At 46.0% G+C, this 20,798-nt stretch overlaps 1 pseudogene across 1 annotated transcript in view; it reads left to right on the top strand.

The window, feature by feature from the left end:
- Nucleotides 1–20,798, top strand: part of LOC311100936 (zinc finger MIZ domain-containing protein 1-like) — a 48,905-nt pseudogene that overhangs the window by 13,161 nt on the left and 14,946 nt on the right. Inside the window, exons 2-9 of the transcript in view lie at nt 16–129; nt 2,254–2,441; nt 2,787–2,846; nt 10,386–10,590; nt 12,660–12,941; nt 19,064–19,264; nt 20,442–20,516; nt 20,756–20,791. The product of the transcript in view is annotated as a zinc finger MIZ domain-containing protein 1-like (transcript). The remainder of the gene's footprint in view (nt 1–15; nt 130–2,253; nt 2,442–2,786; nt 2,847–10,385; nt 10,591–12,659; nt 12,942–19,063; nt 19,265–20,441; nt 20,517–20,755; nt 20,792–20,798) is intronic.

Genomic DNA, 20,798 nt, shown 5'->3' with positions numbered 1-20,798 from the left:
TCTGTCTGTCTGCAGTGATGAGTCTTTTCCCTATGACTCAGTACCATGGCAACAGAACACCAACCAGCCGCCAGGTTCTCTCTCCGTGGTAACCACCGTCTGGGGTGTCACCACACCTCGCAGAGTCAGGTGAGATTACCCAGCATGCATAGGAGGAGGATTATACCTCCTCATTGTTTTAACCAGTGTTGAGACTTGTGCTGCTTGAGCATGAAATTACGTTCAGGTTATATTTCCAAGATTCGACACGCAGCTCAAAAATCACCTGCCTAAAAGGGCAAACACAGAGCTGCCTCAACTTGCCTTTATGACAGTAAATGTCATACATTGTGTGTCATTCACATGAACAACGGGGATGAATCAAAAAGATCTGTTTTAGTATGGGCCTACTGGAATATTAGCAGTTTGTTTGTTTTTTTGGTGGAGACAGAGACAGAGGTTGTGATCCGATTCCCTACCCTTCTCCCATAGGCTGCACAGAAGGTTTTGCATATTGCCGGGTTGTCACATGAACAAGTAACTCAGATTGTGGTCTTCTAATTTCCAATTTAGATTATTAAAAATATTTGAATTATTCTAGTTCCAGCTAGAGTGAGGGGTGGGGGAGAGAGGGGGAGTTACGGTGTAGTTATACCAGGCATTACCTCTAGTGATCTAACTACTGTTACGGTGTAGTTATACCAGGCATTACCTCTAGTGATCTAACTACTGTTACGGCGTAGTTATACCAGGCATTACCTCTAGTGATCTAACTACTGTTACGGCGTAGTTATACCAGGCATTACCTCTAGTGATCTAACTACTGTTACGGCGTAGTTATACCAGGCATTACCTCTAGTGATCTAACTACTGTTACGGCGTAGTTATACCAGGCATTACCCCTAGTGATCTAACTACTGTTACGGTGTAGTTATACCAGGCATTACCTCTAGTGATCTGACTATTGTTACGGCGTAGTTATACCAGGCATTACCTCTAGTGATCTAACTACTGTTACGGCGTAGTTATACCAGGCATTACCTCTAGTGATCTAACTACTGTTACGGCGTAGTTATACCAGGCATTACCTCTAGTGATCTAACTACTGTTACGGTGTAGTTATACCAGGCATTACCTATAGTGATCTAACTACTGTTACGGCGTAGTTATACCAGGCATTACCTCTAGTGATCTAACTACTGTTACGGCGTAGTTATACCAGGCATTACCTCTAGTGATCTAACTACTGTTACGGCGTAGTTATACCAGGCATTACCTCTAGTGATCTAACTACTGTTACGGCGTAGTTATACCAGGCATTACCTCTAGTGATCTAACTACTGTTACGGCGTAGTTATACCAGGCATTACCCCTAGTGATCTAACTACTGTTACGGTGTAGTTATACCAGGCATTACCTCTAGTGATCTGACTACTGTTACGGCGTAGTTATACCAGGCATTACCTCTAGTGATCTAACTACTGTTACGGCGTAGTTATACCAGGCATTACCTCTAGTGATCTAACTACTGTTACGGTGTAGTTATACCAGGCATTACCTCTAGTGATCTAACTACTGTTACGGTGTAGTTATACCAGGCATTACCTCTAGTGATCTAACTACTGTTACGGCGTAGTTATACCAGGCATTACCTCTAGTGATCTAACTACTGTTACGGCGTAGTTATACCAGGCATTACCTCTAGTGATCTAACTACTGTTACGGCGTAGTTATACCAGGCATTACCTCTAGTGATCTAACTACTGTTACGGCGTAGTTATACCAGGCATTACCTCTAGTGATCTAACTACTGTTACGGCGTAGTTATACCAGGCATTACCACTAGTGATCTAACTACTGTTACGGTGTAGTTATACCAGGCATTACCTCTAGTGATCTGACTACTGTTACGGCGTAGTTATACCAGGCATTACCTCTAGTGATCTAACTACTGTTACGGCGTAGTTATACCAGGCATTACCTCTAGTGATCTAACTACTGTTACGGCGTAGTTATACCAGGCATTACCTCTAGTGATCTAACTACTGTTACGGTGTAGTTATACCAGGCATTACCTATAGTGATCTGACTACTGGTGACCATTCATTTTAATTTGGGGGAGAAGACAATAATTCAGCGACGTAACAGTTAGTGGACAAATAGAAAGTGACTGCAGTAGTAATGACTGTAATTCACTTTGGATAAAAGTGTCTCCTAAATGGCACATTTATATGTATTATATTATTAAAGCATATCTTTGTGTCTATCCACCAGGTGTTGGCGAACCACATGGCCAACGGCGGTAACCCCATGAACCCTGGTGGAAGTCATCCCATGGGTCAGGGGGGTGTGTCTGGGAACAACCAGGGGATGAACTCCCCCCAGTACCCGGGACAGCAGCAGCAGTTCCCCAACAAGGGCCAGCAGAACCAGCAGAACCAGGCCTACATGCAGCAGGGCCTGTACGGACCCAACAAGGGCCAGCAGAACCAGGCCTACATACAGCAGGGCCTGTACGGACCCAGCAAGGGCCAGCAGAACCAGGCCTACATGCAGCAGGGCCTGTACGGACCCAACAAGGGCCAGCAGAACCAGGCCTACATGCAGCAGGGCCTGTACGGACCCAACAAGGGCCAGCAGAACCAGGCCTACATACAGCAGGGCCTGTACGGACCCAACAAGGGCCAGCAGAACCAGGCCTACATACAGCAGGGCCTGTACGGACCCAACAAGGGCCAGCAGAACCAGGCCTACATACAGCAGGGCCTGTACGGACCCAACAAGGGCCAGCAGAACCAGGCCTACATGCAGCAGGGCCTGTACGGACGCCAGGGCTACCATGAGGGAGGAGGTGGCTTTGGGGGGAAGTGAGTGTGGGGAGTTTTTATGGTAAAGTCCCTAATGGCACCCTATTCCCTATATAGTGCACTACTTTTGGTCATAAATTACCTATATAGTGCACTATATAGAGGGAATAGGGTGCCATTTGGGACACCTTCTGTGTTTTTAAAGTAGTGTATAGGTGTACAGTGCCTTCGGAAAGTATTCAGACCCCTTGACTTTTTCCACATTTTGTTACGTTACAGCCTTATTCTAAAATGGATTAAATTGTTTTTTCCCCCTCATCAATCTACACACAATACCCCATAATGACAAAGCAAAAACTGGTTTTTACAAATGTTTGCTAATTTATAAAAAATAAAAAATAAAGGACATTTACGTAAGGATTCAGACCCTTTACTCAGTACTTTGTTGAAGCACCTTTGGCAGCAATTACAGTCTTGAGTATTCTTGGGTATGACGCTACAAGCTTGGCACACCTGTATTTGGGGAGTTTCTCCCATTCTTCTCTGCAGATCCTCTCAAGCTCTGTAAGGTTGGATGGGGAGCGTTGCTGCACAGCTATTTTCAGGTCTCTCCAGAGATGTTCGATCGGGTTCAAGTCCGGGCTCTGGCTGGGCCACTCAAGGACATTCAGACTTGTCCCGAAGCCACTCCTACGTTGTCTTGGCTGTGTGCTTAGGGTTGTTGTCCTGTTGGAAGGTGAACCTTCGCCCCAGTCTGAGGTCCTGAGCACTCTGGAGCAGGTTTTCATCAAGGATCTCTCTGTACTTTGCTCTGTTCATCTTTCCCTCGATCCTGACTAGTCTCCCTGCCGCTGAAATGCACCTCCACAGCATGATGCTGCCACCACCATGCTTCACCGTAGGGATGGTGCCAGGTTTCCTCCAGACATGATGCTTGGCATTCAGGTCAAAGAGTTGAATCTTGGTTTCATCAGACCAGACAATCTTGTTTCTCATGGTCTGAGAGTCTTTAGGTGCCTTTTGGCAAAATCAAAGCAGGCTGTCATGTGCCTTTTACATTTACATTTACATTTACATTTACGTCATTTAGCAGACGCTCTTATCCAGAGCGACTTACAAATTGGTGCATTCACCCTATAGCCAGTGGGATAACCACTTTACAATATGTTTTTTTTTATTTTATTTAAAAAAAATTTAGGGGGGGTAGAAGGATTACTTTATCCTATCCCAGGTATTCCTTAAAGAGGTGGGGTTTCAAATGTCTCCGGAAGGTGGTGAGTGACTCCGCTGTCCTGGCGTCGTGAGGGAGCTTGTTCCACCATTGGGGTGCCAGAGCAGCGAACAGTTTTGACTGGGCTGAGCGGGAACTATGCTTCCGCAGAGGAAGGGGAGCCAGCAGGCCAGAGGTGGATGAACGCAATGCCCTCGTTTGGGTGTAGGGACTGATCAGAGCCTGAAGGTACAGAGGTGCCGATCCCCTCACAGCTCCATAGGCAAGCACCATGGTCTTGTAACAGATGCGAGCTTCAACTGGAAGCCAGTGGAGTGTGCGGAGGAGCGGGGTGACGTGAGAGAACTTGGGAAGGTTGAACACCGGATGGGCTGCGGCATTCTGGATGAGTTGTAGGGGTTTAATGGCACAGGCAGGGAGCCCAGCCAACAGCGAGTTGCAGTAATCCAGACGGGAGATGACAAGTGCCTGGATTAGGACCTGTGCCGCTTCCTGTGTAAGGCAGGGTCGTACTCTCCGAATGTTGTAGAGCATGAACCTGCAGGATCGGGTCACCGCCTTGATGTTAGCGGAGAACGACAGGGTGTTGTCCAGGGTCACGCCAAGGCTCTTCGCACTCTGGGAGGAGGACACAACGGAGTTGTCAACCGTGATGGCGAGATCATGGAACGGGCAGTCCTTCCCCGGGAGGAAGAGCAGCTCCGTCTTGCCAAGGTTCAGCTTGAGGTGGTGATCCGTCATCCATACTGATATGTCTGCCAGACATGCAGAGATGCGATTCGCCACCTGGTTATCAGAAGGGGGAAAGGAGAAGATTAGTTGTGTATCGTCAGCGTAGCAATGATAGGAGAGGCCATGTGAGGATATGACAGAGCCAAGTGACTTGGTGTATAGGGAGAATAGGAGAGGGCCTAGAACTGAGCCCTGGGGGACACCAGTGGTGAGTGCACGTGGTGCGGAGACAGCTTCTCGCCACGCCACTTGGTAGGAGCGACCGGTCAGGTAGGACGCAATCCAGGAGTGAGCCGCGCCGGAGATGCCCAGCTCGGAGAGGGTGGAGAGGAGGATCTGATGGTTCACAGTATCAAAGGCAGCAGACAGGTCTAGAAGGACAAGAGCAGAGTAGAGAGAGTTAGCTTTAGCAGTGCGGAGAGCCTCCGTGACACAGAGAAGAGCAGTCTCAGTTGAATGACCAGTCCTGAAACCTGACTGGTTTGGATCAAGAAGGTCATTCTGAGAGAGATAGCAAGAGAGTTGGCTAAAGACGGCACGCTCAATAGTTTTGTAAAGAAAAGAAAGAAGGGATACTGGTCTGTAGTTGTTGACATCAGTGGGATCGAGTGTTGGTTTTTTGAGAAGGGGTGCAACTCTCGCTCTCTTGAAGACGGAAGGGACATAGCCAGCGGTCAAGGATGAGTTGATCAGCGAGGTGAGGTAGGGGAGAAGGTCACCGGAGATGGTCTGGAGAAGAGAGGAGGGGATGGGGTCAAGCGGGCAGGTTGTTGGGCGGCCTGCAGTCACAAGTCGCAGGATTTTATCTGGAGAGAGAGGGGAGAAAGAAGTCAAAGCATAGGGTAGGGCAGTGTGAGCAGGACCAGCAGTGTCATTAGACTTAACAAACGAGGATCGGATGTCGTCAACCTTCTTTTCAAAGTGGTTGACGAAGTCGTCCACAGAGAGAGAGGGGGGGGGGGGGGGGGGGGGGTTAGGGTTAGGGTTAGGGTTAGGGTTAGGGTTAGGATAGGGGACACAGAGAGTCAAAGGATGCAGAAAGGGAGGAGAGGAGGGTTGAGGAGGCAGAATCAGGAGATTGGAGGGAGAAGGATTGAGCAGAGGGAAGAGATGATAGGATGGAAGAGGAGAGAGTAGTGGGAGAGAGAGAGCGAAGGTTGCGGCGGCGCATTACCATCTGTGTAGGGGCAGAGTGAGTAGTGTTGGAGGAGAGCGAGAGAGAAAAGGATACAAAGTAGTGGTCGGAGACATGGAGGGGAGTTGCAGTGAGATTAGTAGAAGAGCAGCATCTAGTAAAGATGAGGTCAAGCGTATTGCCTGCCTTGTGAGTAGGGGGGGACGGTGAGAGGGTGAGGTCAAAATAGGAGAGGAGTGGAAAGAAGGAGGCAGAGAGAAATGAGTCAAATGTAGACGTAGGGAGGTTGAAATCCCCCAAAACTGTGAGGGGTGAGCCATCCTCAGGAAAGGAACTTATCAAGGCGTCAAGCTCATTGATGAACTCTCCAAGGGAACCTGGAGGGCGATAGATGACAAGGATATTAAGCTTAAATGGGCTAGTGACTGTGACAGCATGGAATTCAAATGAGGAGATAGACAGATGGGTTAGGGGAAAAATTGAGAATGTCCACTTGGGAGAGATGAGGATTCCTGTGCCACCACCCCTCTGACCAGATGCTCTCGGGGTATGTGAGAACACATGGTCAGACGAGGAGAGAGCAGTAGGAGTAGCAGTGTTTTCAGTGGTAATCCATGTTTCCGTCAGCGCCAGGAAGTCGAGGGACTGGAGGTTAGCATAGGCTGGGATGAAGTCAGCCTTGTTGGCAGCAGAACGGCAGTTCCAGAGGCTGCCTGAGACCTGGAACTCCAGGTGTGGGGTGCGCGCAGGGACCACCAGGTTAGAGAGGCAGCAGCCACGCGGTGTGAGGCGTTTGTGTAGCCTGTGCGGAGAGGAGAGAACAGGGATAGGCAGAGGCATAGTTGACAGGCTGTAGCAAATGGCTACAATAATGCAGAGGAGATCGGAATGAAATGAACTAAACATCTGGGAAAGGAGAGAGTATGGCCTCCCTCACCAAAACTCCCAAATATAACTCACCCAACTTCCACCTCAGAAACTATAATTGTTTCACTGAACCACCCGAATAAAAACTCTCCCAACTTCCACTTTAGAAATTAGAATTGTTGTGAACTACAGCGGTTCAATGTTTCAAGGAATAGACTCAACTTACTTTATTCAGCTAGCTAACTATGACGCCATAGCTAACTAGCATGCTAGCATCCAATAACACACAGTTTAGCACCAATACTTGGTTACAACAAACTACCAATAGTGTGTTAACACACTAAACAGATAATTCGTGTCCGTGTCTAGTTCCTTTCATAACGCAGCAATAATTAAACGTTGGCTAGCTAGCACAAATATATTGTATTTAGCTGCTACAGTACAGCTAGCTGGTCGTGTTGGCTAGCTAGCAATGGCTGCTGTGTTGACTTTGTTTGAAAAACGGCGGCGCTGCGAACAAATGTAGCTGGCTAAAATGATATTGTATCTAGTTGCTACCGTTGCTAATAGCTACTCGCCAGCTAGTCCGGGAGGTGAGTTAGCTAGCTAGCTAGCTTCGTGCTACACCCGGCACCGCCGAATACAATGCTAACCTACAATAACTACCCACAACAGCCCACGATGCCTACCTACATTACCTAACTACAATCTAAATACATAATTTAAGCCTTACTCGACAAAGCCCAAGCTATGTATAAAGCCAAACTTACCCGACGCCAGCTGTCTGGGTGGCAGACAAGAAGACATTTGTCTTCTGCAATCAGTAGCTGTAATTAAGTACAGTAGCTACTAACTACCTAACGTTAATGCCTCAGATAATGAGGTTAGAAAAACAGCTGAATGGTAGGTAGCTAGCTGGCTTAATTACAGGTACTCTTAAGCGTGAAATAACATTGGAAACAACTATCCACCGTTGCTAAAAGTTACCAGTAGCTACCCGCTAGCTAGCTAGCTTTATTGGTCCAGGTAGTGGGTTAGCTAGCCTCGTGCTTCGCCGGGCTCCGCCGTATACAATACTTACCTACAATAATTACCTACAATAACCTACAATAACTACCTAAATAAACTACCTACAATACCTAACTACAACTACCTACCTACAATCTAAATACATGGTTTAAGCTTTACTCAACACCATATAAGAAGCCAAGCTTACCTCCTGCTAGAGAAAACACAACCTCTCCCTCATTATTCACGATTCACTAATTGACTGACATAAGAGAAAAACTGCAGATGCAACCAAATTTCGAAATTGCACTTTCTAACTCGCAACTGTAAGTTGCGACCCCGACTGAGTGGCTTCCGTCTGGACACTCTACCATAAAGGCCTGATTGGTGGAGTGCTGCAGAGATGGTTGTCCTTCTGGAAGGTTCTCCCATCTCCACAGAGGAACTCCAGAGCTCTGTCAGTGACCATCAGGCTCTTGTTCACCTCCCTGACCAAGGCCCTTCTCCCCCAATTGTTCCGTTTGGCTGGGCAGCCAGCTCTAGGAAGAGTCTTGGTGGTTGCAAACTTCTTCCATTTATGAATGATGAAGGCCACTGTGTTCTTGGGGACCTTCAATGCTGTAGACATTTTTTGGTACCCTTCCCCAGATCTGTGCCTCGACACATTCCTGTCTCGGAGCTCTACAGACAATTATTTCGATCTCATGGCTTGGTTTTTGCTCTGACATGCACTGACAACTGTGGGACCTTATATAGACAGGTGTGTGCCTTTCCAAATCATGTCCAATTAATTGAATTTACCACAGGTGGACTCCAATCAAGTTGTAGAAACATCTCAAGGATGATCATTGGAAACAGATGCACCTGTGCAAAATTTCGAGTCTCATAGCAAAGGGTCTGAATACGGATGTAAATAAGGTATTTCCGTTTAAAAAATTTAATCAATTAGCAAACATTTCTAAAAACCTGTTTTCGCTTTGTCATTATGGGGTATTGTGTGTAGATTGCTGAGGATATATATTTTTTTTCCATTTTAGAATAAGGCTGTAACGTAACAAAATGTGGAAAAAGTCAAGGGGTCTGAATACTTTCCGAAGGCACTGTATGGAGAGTCGGCCTGGTGGATAAGTTTAAGGTCCTTGAAAACATACAAAAGAGAAATGATGCCATGTTGTTGTCAACCAGGTGGAGGATTAATGTTTTGGAACTGAAAGTGGTTGTGATGAGGTGGTGTTGAAGGAGTCACACACACACTCTGTGATGAGGTGGTGTTGATGGAGTCACACACACACTCTGTGATGAGGTGGTGTTGAAGGAGTCACACACAGGAGGGTAAATCACAGAATAACAGGCTTTAATCCATAAAATACAGGTTTACGCAGAACTGCGTCAAACACACTCCAGGGCACAAAACAGGCACACGGGAAAATACTCCCGTAGATACACAATACACGAGCTCCACCGAGCTTCACTAACCTCCACAATAAACAATCACCCACACAGACAAGGAAGCAGAGGGAAAACTTATACCATGACTAATGAGGGAATAAGGACCAGGTGTGTGTGATTGAAGACAAGACAAATGGAGTGATGATAAATGGATCGGCAGTAGCTAGTAAGCCGGTGACGGCGAACGCCGAAACCTGCCCGAACAAGGAGGGGAGGCAGACAATGATTCTGTGGAGAGAGGAAAATAAGTCCATGTTGTCACGGATCTCGATCTCAAATATGTTTTGGTTTTAAAATCACTTAAAACCTAAAGAGCCATTCGGCAGTTGAAACAATAACAAAGTGGATCCCCGCTACTGTTTCGGTTAGAAGCTGAGTGATGGGGCTGGAGAAATGTTACCACTCTCAAATGTATAGACAGAGCTATAATGGATGCAGGGTTTGACCATCCATGATGTCAAAATGATAGTTTTAACCATGTTCTGAGGTTAATATAATACAGTGTGTGTTCACATTTACCTTGTTTACAAACATTGGGGTAAACCAAGCTTATATGTTGGGTTCTGATGCGGTACAACAGTTGAACTCATGGATACCATTTTTATGTCTATGCTGCAGTTTGAATGAAGTTACTAACTGGTGTTGGCGCAATTGCTAACTAGCATTAGCGCAATGACTGGAAGTCTATGGTGTACGTGTGGCCATTGTTACCGTAGACTTCCAGTCATGGCGCTAATGCTAGTTAGCGTTGGCTCACGCAAACTACCTCTTACTTCCTGCAGAGGCATAAATATGGTATCCACGAGTTCATCTGACTCTGGGAAAGTAGATAAAGGACTTCATTGCGAAAATCCCGAAGTGTCCCTAAAGTTTAGGGTTGAGGTTATCCTCCCTCAGCTCCTCCCATGGACGCCATTTTGTTGCTAAAGTCAATGTGTCCTCCCTCCTAGTTACTCAGTTATTGACATGCTACCGTCTGTTTCCTTTGTTCTACCCGATAGTTACTCAGTTATTGACATGCTACCGTCTGTGTCCTGTGTTATTGACATGCTACCTTCTGTGTCCTGTGCCCTACCCTGTAGTTACTCAGTTATTGACATGCTACCGTCTGTGTCCTTTGTTCTACCCGATAGTTACTCAGTTATTAACATGCTACTTTCTGTGTCCTGTCTCCTAGTTACCCTGGAGGTCTTAACTCTGGTCCCGGTGGCATGGGCATGCCCCCCGACTCCCGCCCCCCTGGTGAATTCACCCAACCCGCTGCTGCCGCTGCCGCCGCCGCTGTCGCCGCCGCTGCTGCCACGGCGACCGCCACTGCCACGGCAACCGTTGCCGCCATGCGGCAGGACACACAGAACAAGGAGATGAACCAATATGGACCGGTATGTTGCAACCAGTCAAGGCTCCTCAGAGTAGGAAAGGGAGGACCATCCTCCTCAGTGAATTTCATACAAATAAAAATCGTAAAACATTAAAAAAGTTATCCTTTTTAGATAAAACTATACTAAATATAATCACGTCACCGAGTAATTGATTAAAACACACTATTTTGCAATGAAGGTCTCCAGTAGCCTCAGCAGCACTCTGTAGGGTAGCACCATGGTGTAGCTGGAGGACAGCTGGTTTCCGTCCTCTTCTAGGTACATTGACTTCAATACAAAACCTAGGAGGCTCGTAGTTCTCACCCCCTTCCATAGACTTACACAGTAATTATGACAACTTCCGGAGGACGTCCTCCAACCTATCAGATCTCTTGCAGCATGAACTGACATGTTGTCCACCCAATCCAAGGATCAGAGAATGAATCTAGTACTGAAAGCATAAGCTACAGATAACTAGCACTGCAGTGCATAAAATGTGGTGAGTAGTTGACTCAAAGAGAGAGAAAGACAATAGTTGAACAGTTTTCAACAAATTAATTTCTTCAAAAATGAAAGAGAAGCAAGAGAGAGCTTGAGAGAGAGCTATAGTTCGTCATTTATTTTTAAATTTCACTTACTTAGCAAACAAATGCAGCTAGATAGCTAGTTTAGCCTGCTCGAACAGAGAGATGCTATGTTAGCTAGCTAGCTAGTTTAGCCTACTCAAACACCCGGCTCGAACAGAGAGATGCTATGTTAGCTAGCTAGCTAGTTTAGCCTACTCAAACAACCGGCTCGAACAGAGAGATGCTATGTTAGCTAGCTAGCTAGTTTAGCCTACTCAAACACCCGGCTCGAACAGAGAGATGTTATGTTAGCTAGCTAGCTAGTTTAGCCTACTCAAACACCCGGCTCGAACAGAGAGATGTTATGTTAGCTAGCTAGCTAGTTTAGCCTACTCAAACACCCGGCTCGAACAGAGAGATGCTATGTTAGCTAGCTGGCTATGCCTATGCATCACAACAGTCAAGGTAAGCTTTTGGTTTGACTAATTTATTGCCACCGGGGCCCACCGGTGTAACTGCTTACCGACTGTACACTGTAACGTTACTGCGTGATCGTAGCGGGTTTACTAACACGTTAGTTCTATTAGCTATGTTGACTATGACGTTACTTTAGCTAATATGGTGACAAATATGGTGACAAATATGGTGACAAATGTGTAGCGGTTATTATATGGTTTGGCTTGGAAAGGTTTTTTCGCCTTGACACATACAGCTGATGTGTTGTTCATTGAAGTCCACAAAAGAAGGGAAAAGGGGAGGGGAGGAAATAGAAGGAATTCAACGTGGCTGCTATGAAAGTGAACTGTGTTTACGCGTGATCAGGGGTGCATTCATTCCGCCGATTCTGTTGAAAAGCGTTTCTTAAGCGGAAGCAAACGGAACGAAACGGGGATAAACATACCTGAATTTGTCCAATAGAAACTCTAGTTTGCAACTTGTTGGACTAATGATTACACCCTAGATCAGCTAGATGCAGGCCAGAGTGTGCAAGGCGGTATTGAATGTGTTACTGTCTGTACATCTGTCACCTCAAAAAGAAATCTCGACCTGTGGGCACCTACATTGTAAAGTTTCATTCATAGGCTAGGTTTGAGTAGTAGCCTAAACCTATCGATGTTACATTGGGGTGAATGGAATATGAATGACAGTCATCCAATATGCTGTAATAGAAATAAAGCCATGCTCATGAAAAAAAATATAAAATCTTCTGGCACCGACCGCCACTAGTTCACAACGTCCATACATACACTATATATACACTATATATATAGCCCCAAGATGACCCTGTATTACCACAGTAGACAGATACAACGCACAAACCTACAGATATTTTTCTACTTTTGTATCGATGGAACCTTAGCAAGTTGAGTGAGCAAATTATACAGGGGTGAATTTCCCTGAAAGCTTTGTACCACTATGATCATCTTTTGTTCATTGCCTATTAGGGAAACTCACCCCAAAGCGATTCACCTAAATCACAGCATACCTCGAGATGTCTAATATATTGGTACCATTCTCTTACAGATTAGTTCGTCGTTCCAGATGGGGCCCAACCAGGCGTACCAGAACCAGTTCATGAACCAGGGGCCAGGGGGGCCCCGAGGCCCTCCATCCCTCCCAGGGAACATGGGCCCCGGCCCCGGCCCTGGCATGAACCTCTCCCACATGGGAATGAACCAGCCCCGGGCCCAGGGGATGGGGCCCTTTGGGAGCCAGGGGGGCGAGAGGATGCTCCAGCAGGGATACCCGGGACCGAGGCCTCAGGGAATGGGCATCCAGGGTATGAAGAGACCCTATCCTGGAGAGGTGAGTGGAGCTGTGGAGGTGTGGATCTGGGACCACCATGACTGGCAGTAGTGCTCACTGTAGATCAGGGTTCTTCAATTCCGGTCCTTGAGGGCCGAAACACTTCTGTTTTTTATTTCTACCTGGTAGTTAATTGCACTCACCTGGTGTCCCAGGTCTGAATTAGCCCCTGAATAGAAGGAGAGGATGAAAAACAGAGGTGTTTCGGCCCTCCAGGACCGGAATTGAAGAACCCTGCTGTAGATGCTTGTATATTACTCACCATAGATGAAGAAGATGAATTAATGTTAATGTAATGTTAATGTAATGTTCATGTAATGTTCATGTAATGTAATGTTAATGTAATGTTAATGTAATGTAATGTTAATGTAATGTAATGTTAATTTAATGTTAATGTAATGTAATGTTAATGTAATGTTAATGTAATGTTAATGTTAATGAAATGTTAATGTAATGTAATGTAATGTAATGTTAATGTAATGTAAATGTAATGTAATGTTAATGTAATGTAATGTTAATGAAGTAGTTTCATTTCCCAAAATGTGAAACAAAGTTTGCATTTCCTTCTCATTGAACCCCTCAAAGTATGGCTATACAGGACTTTGCTGCTGACGCTGGTCTTTCTCTGTCATTCTTCCAACTGTTAACGACGATGAGGTCTTTCTCTGTCATTCTTCCAACTGTTAACGACGATGAGGTCTTTCTCTGTCATTCTTCCAACTGTTAACGACGATGAGGTAGTGGTGGAGAGTCGACTCCAAGATAATTGATTCCTCGACTCCTTGCACGCCGATTCCCGTTGTCAACTCCCATTTCTGAATGTCAAGTTTTTGATTCCTCTGGGAATCGACTCATAAGATTCTGTATTTTTGGAACGGACGAGACTGATTAGTTGCCGTACTTCCGAGAACACAAAAACTGTAATCTTTCATAGCGAGCTAGCGAGGGACAGAGAGTGGGGGGAGGGGCACAGTATAGGCAGGTCAGCCACCAGACAGTCAGAACCGTGCACTAGGCCTATCTATCAGTATAGGCAGGTCAGCCACCAGACAGACAGTCAGAACCGTGCACTAGGCCTATCTATCAGTATAGGCAGGTCAGCCACCAGACAGACAGTCAGAACCGTGCACTAGGCCCATCTATCAGTATAGGCAGGTCAGCCACCAGACAGACAGTCAGAACCGTGCACTAGGCCTATCTATCAGTATAGGCAGGTCAGCCACCAGACAGTCAGAACCGTGCACTAGGCCTGTCTATCAGCAATTAAAAGCTGTATCTCACAATGGAATGCTGTGCCTCGCAATTTATTGGCTTGCAAAGCAGGGCCTATCATCAATGAATAGTTTAGGATATTGAGATGAGCAAGATCAAATCAAATCAAATTGTATTTGTCACATGCGCCGAAGACAACAGCTGTAGACCTTACAGTGAAATACTTACTTACAAGCCCTTAACCAACAATGCAGTTTTAAGAAAGAATACCAAAAAAAAAAAATATATATATATACAATTTAAAATAATATGAAATAAAAGTAACAAATAATGAAAGAGCAGCAGTAAACATAACAATAGCGAGGCTATATACAGGGGGTACCGGTACCGAGTCAATGGGAAATAACAGTAGGGAGGCTATATATACAGGGGGTACCGGTACAGAGTCAATGGGAAATAACAGTAGGGAGGCTATATACAGGGGGGTACCGGGACAGAGTCAATGGGAAATAACAGTAGGGAGGCTATATACAGGGGGGTACCGGGACAGAGTCAATGGGAAATAACAGTAGGGAGGCTATATACAGGGGGGTACCGGTACAGAGTCAATGGGAAATAACAGTAGGGAGGCTATATACAGGGGGGTACCGGGACAGAGTCAATGGGAAATAACAGTAGGGAGGCTATATACAGGGGGTACCGGTGCAGAGTCAATGTGAAATAACAGTAGGGAGGCTATATACAGGGGGTACCGGTACCGAGTCAATGGGAAATAACAGTAGGGAGGCTATATACAGGGGGGTACCGGTACAGAGTCAATGGGAAATAACAGTAGGGAGGCTATATACAGGGGGGTACCGGTACAGAGTCAATGGGAAATAACAGTAGGGAGGCTATATACAGGGGGTACCGGTACAGAGTCAATGTGAAATAACAGTAGGGAGGCTATATACAGGGGGTACCGGTACCGAGTCAATGGGAAATAACAGTAGGGAGGCTATATACAGGGGGGTACCGGTACAGAGTCAATGGGAAATAACAGTAGGGAGGCTATATACAGGGGGTACCGGTACCGAGTCAATGTGCGGGGGCACCGGTTAGTCGAGGTAATTGAGGTAATATGTACATGTAGGTAGAGTTATTAAAGTGACTATGCATAGATAATAAACAGAGTAGCAGCAGCGTAAAAGAGGGGTGGGGCGGCAGTGCAAACAGTCTGGGTAGCCATTTGATTAGCTGTTCAGGAGTCTTATGGCTTGGGGTTAGAAGCTGTTTAGAAGCCTTTTGGACCTAGACTTGGCGCTCCGGTACTGCTTGCCGTGCAGTAGCAGAGAGAACAGTCTATGACTAGGGTGGCTGGACTCTTTGACAATTTTGAGGGCCTTCCTCTGACACCGCCTGGTATAGAGGTCCTGGATGGCAGGAAGCTTGGCCCCAGTGATGTACTGGGCCGTACGCACTACCCTCTGTAGTGCCGTGCGGTCGGAGGCCGAGCAGTTGCAATACGAAGCAGTGATGCAACCAGTCAGGATGCTCTCGATGGTGCAGCTGTAGAACCTTTTGAGGATCTGAGGACCCATGCCAAATCTTTTCAGTCTCCTTAGGTTTTGGCGTGCCTTCTTCACCACTGTCTTGGTGTGCTTGGACCATGTTCGTTTGTTGGTGATGTGGACACCAAGGAACTTGAAGCTCTCAACCTGCTCCACTACAACCCTGTCGATGAGAATAGGGGCGTGCTCGGTCCTCTTCTTTTTCCTGTAGTCCACAATCATCTCCTTTGTCTTGATCACGAGGGAGAGGTTGTTATCCTGGCACCACACGGCCAGGTCTCTGACCTCCTCCCTATCTCGTTGCTGTCGGTGATCAGGCCTACCACTGTTGTGTCATCGGCAATCTTAATAATGGTGTTGGAGTCGTGCCTGGCCATGCAGTCATGAGTGAACAGGGAGTACAGGAGGGGACTGAGCATGCACCCCTGAGGGGCCCCCGTGTTGAGAATCAGCGTGGCGGATGTGTTGTTACCTACCCTTACCACCTGGGGGCAGCCCGTCAGGAAGTCCAGGATCCAGTTGCAGAGGGAGGTGTTTAGTCCCAGGGTCCTTAGCTTAGTGATGAGCTTTGAGGGCACTATGGTGTTGAACACTGAGCTGTAGTCAATGAATGGCATTCTCACATAGGTGTTCCTTTTGTCCAGGTGTGAAAGGGCAGTGTGGAGCACAATAGAAATTGCATCATCTGTGGATCTGTTGGGGCGATATGCAAATTGGAGTGGGCCTAGGGTTTCTGGGATAATGGTGTTGATGTGAGGCATGAGCAGCCTTTCAAAGCACTTCATTGCTACAGACGTGAGTGCTACGGGTCAGTAGTCATTTAGGCAGGTTACCTTAGTGTTCTTGGGCACAGGGACCATGGTGGTCTGCTTGAAACATGTTGGTATTACAGACTCAGACAGGGAGAGGTTGAAAATGTCAGTGAAGACACTTGCCAGTTGGTCAGCGCATGCTCGGAGTACACGTCCTGGTAATCCGTCTGGCCCTGCGGCCTTGTGAATGTTGACCTGTTTAAAGGTCTTACTCACATCGGCTACGGAGAACGTGATCACACAGTCATCCAGAACAGCTGATGCTCTCATGCATGTTTCAGTGTTACTTGCCTCGAAGCGAGCATAAAAGTAATTTAGCTCATCTGGTAGGCTTGTGTCACTGGGCAGCTCGCAGCTGTGTTTCCCTTTGTAGTCTGTAATAGTTTGCAAGCCCTGCCACATCTGACGAGCGTCAGAACCGGTGTAGTACGATTCGATCTTAGTCCTGTTTGATGGTTTGTCGGAGGGCATAGCGGGATTTCTTATAAGTTTCCGGGTTAGAGTCCCGCTCCTTGAAAGCGGAAGCTTTACTCTTTAGCTCAGTGCGGATGTTGCCTGTAATCCATGGCTTCTGGTTGGGGTATGTACGTACAGTCATTGTGGGGACGACGCCATCGATGCCCTAATTGATGAAGCCAGTGACTGATGTGGTGTACTCCTCAATGCCATCGGAAGAATCCCTGAACATATTCCAGTCTGTGCTAGCAAAACAGTCCTGTAGCTTAGCGTCTGCTTCATCTGACCACTTTTTTATGTTTTTGCTTGTAAGCAGGAATCAGGAGGATAGAATTATGGTCAGATTTTCCAAATGCAGGGCGAGGGAGAGCTTTGTAGCGTCTCTGTGTGTGGAGTAAAGGCAGTCTAGAGTTTTTTCCCCCTCTGGTTGCACATTTAACATGCTGGTAGAAATGAGGTAAAACGGATTTAAGTTTCCCTGCATTAAAGTCCCCGGCCACTAGGAGCGCTGCCTCTGGATGAGCGTTTTCCTGTTTTCTTATGGCCGTATACAGTTCATTGAATGTGGTCTTAGTGCCAGCATCTGTTTGTGATGGTAAATAGACAGCTGCTCTTTAGATGTGGAAATTGACCCACTATGCTGTTTACTTTCTGCATCTACTTCATATGGCTGAGTCTACCTTTAAATATAGAACTTCCCCAGGCCTTTATAGCCTATCGTCTAGTTAAATATACAACTTTCCCCAGGCCTTTATAGCCTATCATCTAGTTAAATATAGAACTTTCCCCAGGCCTTTATAGCCTATTGTCTAGTTAAATATAGAACTTCCCCAGGCCTTTATAGCCTATCGTCTAGTTAAATATACAACTTTCCCCAGGCCTTTATAGCCTATCATCTAGTTAAATATAGAACTTTCCCCAGGCCTTTATAGCCTATCGTCTAGTTAAATATACAACTTCCCCCAGGCCTTTATAGCCTATAGTCTAGTTAAATATAGAACGTTCCCCATGCCTTTATAGCCTATCGTCTAGTTAAATATACAACTTTCCAAAGGCCTTTATAGCCTATCATCTAGTTAAATATAGAACTTTCCCCAGGCCTTTATAGCCTATCGTCTAGTTAAATATAGAACTTTCCCCAGGCCTTTATAGCCTATCGTGTAGTTAAATATACAACTTTCCCCAGGCCTTTATAGCCTATCGTCTAGTTAAATATACAACTTCCCCAGGCCTTTATAGCCTATTGTCTAGTTAAATATAGAACGTTCCCCAGGCCTTTATAGCCTATCGTCTAGTTAAATATACAACTTCCCCCAGGCCTTTATAGCCTATCGCCTAGTTAAATATACAACTTCCCCAGGCCTTTATAGCCTATCGCCTAGTTAAATATACAACTTCCCCCAGGCCTTTATAGCCTATCGCCTAGTTAAATATACAACTTTCCCCAGGCCTTTATAGCCTATCGTGTAGTTAAATATACAACTTTCCCCAGGCCTTTATAGCCTATCGTCTAGTTAAATATACAACTTCCCCAGGCCTTTATAGCCTATTGTCTAGTTAAATATAGAACGTTCCCCAGGCCTTTATAGCCTATCGTCTAGTTAAATATACAACTTCCCCCAGGCCTTTATAGCCTATCGCCTAGTTAAATATACAACTTCCCCAGGCCTTTATAGCCTATCGCCTAGTTAAATATACAACTTCCCCCAGGCCTTTATAGCCTATCGCCTAGTTAAATATACAGCTTTCCCCAGGCCTTTATAGCCTATCATCTAGTTAGGCTTTAACACTGAAAACAATATGTTTTGTGATAACTGCACTGTGATAACACATTTTTATTGGTTAGGGATTCTTCTTAACATAAAGAATCCCAATTTCATTTAAACTATTTATTCCCTTGGACAATAATTTTGTATGTTGTTTTTTACTGATATCTTTTGATTGTACTAAACATTTTATTGTAATACTTGTCCTTCTTTCATTCCTCCCTAGCCTAACTATTGTTAGCTTAATAATTATTGTCTAATCAATCTATTACTTGATCAAATACTTAACTGTAATATTTTTCCTTCTTTTGTTCCCCCCTGTAAAGCCTAACTACGGAGGGCAGCAGTACGGTCCAGGACCAAACAGTCAGGGGTTCCCCCAGCAGCAGAGCCAGTACCCCACCCACACCCCCAACCCCTCCAGGTCACTCCCGTCCCCCAACTACCCAGGCCAGAGGATGCCTGGTGGGCAGCAGATCCAGGGCCAGTACCCCCCTCCTGGAGGGGCCATGGGACAGTACTACAAGGTAAGCCGCCATAGACACTAGTCCAGGGCTCTCCAACCCTGTTCCTGGAGAGATACCCTCCTGTAGGTTTACATCTATCTAGAGCAGGGCTCTCCAACCCTGTTCCTGGAGAGATACCCTCCTGTAGGTTTACATCTATCTAGAGCAGGGCTCTCCAACCCTGTTCCTGGAGAGATACCCTCCTGTAGGTTTACATCTATCTAGTCCAGGGCTCTCCAACCCTGTTCCTGGAGAGATACCCTCCTGTAGGTTTACATCTATCTAGTCCAGGGCTCTCCAACCCTGTTCCTGGAGAGATACCCTCCAGTAGGTTTACATCTATCTAGTCCAGGGCTCTCCAACCCTGTTCCTGGAGAGATACCCTCCTGTAGGTTTTCACTCTAATCCCAGTTGTAACTAACCTGATTCAGCTTATCAACCAACTAATTATTAGACACAGGTGTGCTAGATCAGGGTTGGAGTGAAAACCTACAGGACGGAAGTTCTCCAGGGTTGGAGAGACATGCACTAGAGTCCATAGTGCAGGGGTGTCAAACTCATTCCATGGAGGGCCCAGTGTCTGCTGGTTTTTGGGGTTTTGGGTTTTCCTTTCAATTAAGACCTAGACAACCAGGTGAGGGGAGTTCCTTACTAATCAGTGACCTTAATTCATCCATCAAGTACAAGGGAGGGTATCTCTCCAGGAACAGGGTTGGAGAGCCCTGGACTAGATAGATGTAAACCTACAGGAGGGTAACTCTCCAGGAACAGGGTTGGAGAGCCCTGGACTAGATAGATGTAAACCTACAGGAGGGTATCTCTCCAGGAACAGGGTTGGAGAGCCCTGGACTAGATAGATGTAAACCTACAGGAAGGTATCTCTCCAGGAACAGGGTTGGAGAGCCCTGGACTAGATAGATGTAAACCTACAGGAGGGTATCTCTCCAGGAACAGGGTTGGAGAGCCCTGGACTAGATAGATGTAAACCTACAGGAGGGTATCTCTCCAGGAACAGGGTTGGAGAGCCCTGGACTAGATAGATGTAAACCTGCAGACACTCGGCACGCCGTTGAATGAGTTTGACATTCGTGCCAAGGTGAGTGACTGCTAACAGTACATTACCTGTGTACTCAGCGCTGCACCGTTTATAGCATAATAATAATTGTAATCCAATGTTTTGTCCTGTGTCCCTTTGCAGCAAGAGCATTTCAACGGTCAAAGTAACACCTTTTCTGGGAGTGGATATCAGTACAGCCAAGGCAATATGAACGGGGTAAGCTTTACGATCACCTTCCAACCTGCCCAGTGCCCACTAATATTCAAATGTATAATACACGATGATATTTGGTACATTTTATTTGATCTATGCGCAGTAGTTATATATTTATGGTTATTGATGCACTTAACTGTATTGTGATGTTATTTGGTTTCTTCTTCTACACAAATATAATATAATACATTTATACATATATATATATATATTTCCATTTTAATGTGTTATAATCCTTGCAGCCTCCTCGACCGGTGGGTAACTACCCTCACTCCCCCGTGCTTG

This window comes from Coregonus lavaretus (assembly GCF_964263955.1).
Source record: "Coregonus lavaretus genome assembly, chromosome: 25".
Lineage (NCBI taxonomy): Eukaryota > Metazoa > Chordata > Actinopteri > Salmoniformes > Salmonidae > Coregonus > Coregonus lavaretus.
The sequence above is the reverse complement of the archived record's forward strand: the minus strand, read 5'-3'. Positions and strand labels throughout refer to the sequence as shown.